Source organism: Hemitrygon akajei, chromosome 1 (assembly GCF_048418815.1).
Source record: "Hemitrygon akajei chromosome 1, sHemAka1.3, whole genome shotgun sequence".
NCBI classification, from domain to species: domain Eukaryota; kingdom Metazoa; phylum Chordata; class Chondrichthyes; order Myliobatiformes; family Dasyatidae; genus Hemitrygon; species Hemitrygon akajei.
This window is the reverse complement of record NC_133124.1, coordinates 176756038-176761919: the sequence shown is the minus strand read 5'-3', so window position 1 is coordinate 176761919 and position 5882 is coordinate 176756038.

The following is a 5882-nucleotide window of genomic DNA, read 5'->3' as shown; positions in this document are numbered from 1 at the left end:
CAGAATTGCATCCTCTTTTCTTTCTTCCTCCCTGCATTTAGCACTTCTCTTTTCTCAGTAAAAGCTTACACTTGTTCCTTCTCTGCTACCTCCCCATACTATAATTATCTCCTTGAATTCTCCCACAATCCTCCTCTCGATCCACCACTTCTCCAAGTTCGCTTCACCTGTCAGCTTGCAAACTCTGTCCAGTGCAAAATTTTCCGTCATTAACATATGTTCATAAAGAGAATGCACTTCAAAAGGGCAAAACTAAAATAAATTTATTATCAAAGTATATATGTGTCACCATATGCAACCCTGAGATTGAATTTCTTGAGGGCATACACAGTTAATCCAAGAAGCACAATAGAATCAATGAAAGATCACACCCAAAAGGATGGACAGTCAACTAGTGTGCAAAGAACAAACTGTGCAAATAGAACAGAGAAAAAAAACAATAAATATCGAGAACATGAGATGAAAAGTCCTTGAAAGTGAGTCTATAGGTTGTGGGAACAGTTCAGTGATCTGATCCACTCTGTACTTCCATTCATTCTGAAAGATAACATTTTCAGATTTAATTCTTTCCTGTTGCTCAACAAACTCTCAGTCCAGTCTGTTTACAGTTCCGTATCTCCTTAGGACGTTGGAGACATTTGGCCCATCGAGTCTAAATCTGACAGTTTACGGGGTGATCCCAACACCCACAATCTATTCGTAAATTCCCGTCAGTTCCTCTCAGACGCTACTGAATAGCTGTTCAGTCAGAACGGTTTAAAATGGCCAATTAACCTAGCTGGGCTGCACCTTCAATCCTGACGTGGTCTCACATCACTTGCCTTTTCAAAACTATCAGCTGGATTGTCCTCATCATCCCTATTTATCGATCAAGGCACTCTAAAATTTGGATGAGAAAACTGGTCCAGAGGGAGTCGGGTTGCAGAGACAGGGAGGGATGTGTGGTCCAGAGTGGGGTTACAGAGAGAGGGAGGGCTCTGCCTGAGAGTCCTATCCCACAGTGCAGCAGACCCTAGGCTAAGCAAAAATAATGTCACTGTTGGATTGAATGGGTTAATCATTTGTGAATACTTCCTCATTTTGTTTCCCTTTCTTGATTAAAAGTGTTCTCTTCAACAATTTTATCCACACAGTGAAGCTGCTGCAGGAGAGGGCAGTGACCCCTGAAGTGTCTGTCTGATTAACTCTGGAGACGAGCAGTGGACTGATCCTGGGTATGTAATTCCATGCTTGTAGCCAACTCTGGCAAGAACTGGTGATGTGAGACATTGTACAGAGTCTGATCTTTGGTGGACTTTGTGGGGCTCTACATCGTGTTTATTGGTGAACTTGGTTGTGGATCTCAATTCTCGGCTTTATCCGGGAATAGATCCACCACGCCCACCACATTCCTGCCATCCCCTCTGCCCTTTTGCCCGCTTTATCCTTCTGTTCCTTCCCATTCTCATGCCTGTTCAAATGCCTCTTAAACATACTGAATGTATCTGCCTGGAACCCCTTTGGCAATGCATTCAGTAATCAACAGGCAGAAAATAATTTCCTCCCAGACCCCCTTTGAAACCCCTCGTTGGCACCTGCACCCAGCATCCTCTTGTTGCTGACACCTCACCATGACAAAAATACATTCTAGTGATCAACCCTCTCTGTGCCTCTCCTAGCATTCTATTCCTATCAGGTCACCTCTTGTCCTCCTTCACCCCAGAGGTGGGGAGAGGGGAGAGGGAGAGAGGGGATGGAGAGGCGTGAGATAGAGAGGGAGAGAGGAGGAGAGTGAGGGGGAGAAAAGAAAATGGATCCCCTCCAAACCAGGAGGAGGCATTTTGGTGAATCCCCACTGAGTTCTCTGCAGCACAATAACTTCCTCTGTATAGTGTGATGACTGTAACTGCACGCAGTTCTCCGAGTGCAGTCTGACCGGTGGCTTGTAACATTGCAACATATCATCCCAACTCTGATACTGTGCACACTGACCCATGAAGGGAAGTATACTGTAGCCTCTTTCACCATGTATGAGGAAGCCACACAGAATGTACAAACTTCTTACAGAGAGCAGTGGGAATGGAACCCTGGTCACTGGTACTGTAAAGTGTTGTGCTAACCACGATGCCACCGTACCTCAGTGGACTGTGTCGCACATCAGACAAACCACCGCAGAGTCAGTGCTCAAAGAGTGTCACACTGTCGAACGATGGTCGAGTCAAACAGCACAGGAACAGGCCCTTCAGCCCATCCAATGCATGCCGACTAAGCCAATCCCATTTGCTAGCATTTTCCCATAAGTGCATTTTAAGTGTAATTGTACTGCCTCATGAAGTTTCACTGGTAGCTTGTTCCAGGGTCAGAACACCGACTGAATGAAAAACTTGTCTCTTCAGGTTCCATTAAATCTCTGCCCTCTTACCTAAAACAGGAGCCTTCTGGTTCTTAATTTAGTGGACCTGGTAAAAGACTGGGCTTATTCATCCTATCTCTGCCCCTCATGATTTTATGTACCTCTAGAAAATATCCCGCATTTCCCTAGGCTCCAGTGAATATATCCCAAAATACACAACCTCTCTGCATAACTCAGTGCCTCGAGTCAGAACAACACACTCCTTAATCTACGCTGCACTCTGTCCATGTAAAGAGCTTTGTACTTCGAAAGACCAGTGAGAAGGAACAGGAAAAATCATTCAAGCGACAGCAAAGGGGCAGTGTCACACTGTCAGAGGGACAGTACTGAGGGAGTGTCACACTGTCAGAGGGACAGTACTGAGGGAGTGTCACACTGTCAGAGGGACAGTACTGAGGGAGTGTCACACTGTCAGAGGGACAGTACTGAGGGAATGACACACTGTCAGAGGGACAGTACTGAGGGAGTGTCATACTGTCAGAGGGACAGTACTGAGGGAGTGTCACACTGTCAGAGGGACAGTACTGAGGGAATGACACACTGTCAGAGGGACAGTACTGAGGGAGTGTCACACAGTCAGAGGGACAGTACTGAGGGAGTGTCACACTGTTAGACGGATGGTACTGAGGGAGTGTCACACTGTCAGAGTGACAGTACTGAGGGAGTGTCACACTGTCAGAGGGACGGTACTGAGGGAGTGTCACACTGTCAGAGGGACGGTACTGAGGGAGTGTCACACTGTCAGAGGGAAAGAACTGAGGAAGTGTCACACTGTCAGAGGGACGGTACTGAGGGAGTGTCACACTGTTAGACGGATGGTACTGAGGGAGTGTCACACTGTCAGAGTGACAGTACTGAGGGAGTGTCACACTCTCAGAGGGATGGTACTGAGGGAGTGTCACACTGTCAGAGGGACGGTACTGAGGGAGTGTCACACTGTCAGAGGAACAGCACTGAGAGAGTGTCACACTGTCACAGGGACGGTACTGAGGGATGGTCACACTGTCACAGGGACAGTACTGAGGGATTGTCACACTGTCACAAGGACAGTATTGAGGGAATGTCATAGTGTCAGAGGGACAGTACTGAGGGAGTGCCGCACTGTCAGACGGACAGTACTGAGGGAGTGTCACACTGTCAGGGGGACAGTACTGAGGGAGTGTCACTGTCAGGGGACAGTACTGAGGGAGTGTCACACTGCCAGAGTGACAGTACTGAGGGAGTGTCACACTGTCAGGGGGACAGTACTGAGGAAGTGTCACACTGTCAGAAGGACAGTACTGAGGGAGTGTCACACTGTCAGAGAGACAGTACTGAGGGAGTGTCACACTGTCAGAGAGACAGTACTGAGGGAGTGTCACACTGTCAGAGGGACAGTACTGAGGATGTGACACACTGTCAGAGGGACAGTACTGAGAGAGTGTCACACTGTCAGAGGGACAGTACTGAGGATGTGAAACACTGTCAGAAGGACAGTACTGAGGGAGTGTCACACTGTCAGAGAGACAGTACTGAGGGAATGACACACTGTCAGAGGGACAGTACTGTGGGAGTGTCACACTGTCAGAGGGACAGTACTGAGGATGTGACACACTGTCAGAAGGACAGTACTGAGGGAGTGTCACACTGTCAGAGAGACAGTACTGAGGGAATGACACACTGTCAGAGGGACAGTACTGTGGGAGTGTCACACTGTCAGAGGGACAGTACTGAGGATGTGACACACTGTCAGAAGGACAGTACTGAGGGAGTGTCACACTGTCAGAGAGACAGTACTGAGGGAATGACACACTGTCAGAGGGACAGTACTGTGGGAGTGTCACACTGTCAGAGGGACAGTACTGAGGGAGTGTCACACTTTCAGGTGGACAGTACTGTGAGAGTGTCACACTGTCAGAGGGACAGTACTGAAAGAGTGTCACACTGTCAGAGGGACGGTACTGAGGGAGTGTCACACTGTCAGAGAGACAGTACTGAGGGAATGACACACTGTCAGAGGGACAGTACTGTGGGAGTGTCACACTGTCACAGGGACGGTACTGAGGGAGGGTCACACTGTCACAAGGACAGTATTGAGGGAATGTCATAGTGTCAGAGGGACAGTACTGAGGGAGTGTCACACTGTCAGATGGCCAGTACTGAGGGAGTGTCACACTGTCAGAGGGACAGGCCTGAGGAAGTGTCACACTGTCAGAGGGACAGGCCTGAGGGAGTGTCACAGTGTCAGAGGGACAGTACTGAGGGAGTGTCACACTGTCAGGGGGACAGTACTGAGGAAGTGTCACACTGTCAGAGGGACAGTACTGAGGGAGTGTCACACTGTCAGGGGGACAGTACTGAGGAAGTGTCACACTGTCAGAGGGACAGTACTGAGAGAGTGTCACACTGTCAGGGGACAGTACTGAGGGAGTGTCACACTGCCAGAGTGACAGTACTGAGGGAGTGTCACACTGTCAGAGGGACAGTACTGAGGGAGTGACACACTGTCAGGGGGCAGTACTGAGGGAGTGTCAGACTGTCAGAGGGACAGTATTGAGGGAGTGTCACACTTTCAGGTGGACAGTACTGTGAGAGTGTCACACTGTCAGAGGGACAGTACTGAAAGAGTGTCACACTGTCAGAGGGACAGTACTGAGGGAGTGTCACACTGTCGGAGGGACAGTACTGAGGGAGTGTCACTGTCAGAGGGACAGGCCTGAGGGAGTATCACACTGTCAGAGGGACAGGCCTGAGGGAGTATCACACTGTCAAAGGGACAGTACTGAGAGAGTGTCACACGATCAGAGGGACAGTACTGAGGGAGTGTCACACTGTCAGAGGGACAGTACTGAGGGAGTGTCACACTGTCAGTTAGGCAGTACATGAGTAGAATACCCCAGTGTTATGTCTGCATCCCTCTCAATTAAAGCTTGGACCAAGATCCTCAGCTGAGCCTGAAATCTTTCCCCTCATGGATTTTAATCATTAATAACCTCTCCCATTTTGGGGAAAACTGTCCCAGCCAGTCCAGTCTCTCCTTCTAACTCAAACACTCTAATGTTGGTAACGTCTTTCCTGCATTCTCTCCAGCTTAATGACATCCTTCCTGTAGCTGGGTGACCAGAACAGCACAAAATGCTCCAAGTGCAATCTACCAACACATCGAACAGTTTTAAGAAAACATTCTAACTTTAGTTCTCACTGTCCTGACCAATACATGCAATGTGTCAAACGCTCCCTTCACCACTTTTTGTCAGTTTCCTGTTCCCTTCTGGTTCACTGGAACCCAGTTCCTCTTACATGTGTCCTTGTTTTCAAAGCTCCCTTTAAAATGCTCAGTACAACATTAAAACTGAATGAATTAGTAGTGTGTGGGATTACTAATGGGAATAGTGTGGTACAGACTGGGAATCTTCTTGTCCCTCACACTGATGTTGGAATCACAGCAGTTTGCTGGAGATTCATTGTAACTACTTTCTTTTTCAGTCTAAAGGTGGAAAACTGACAGAAT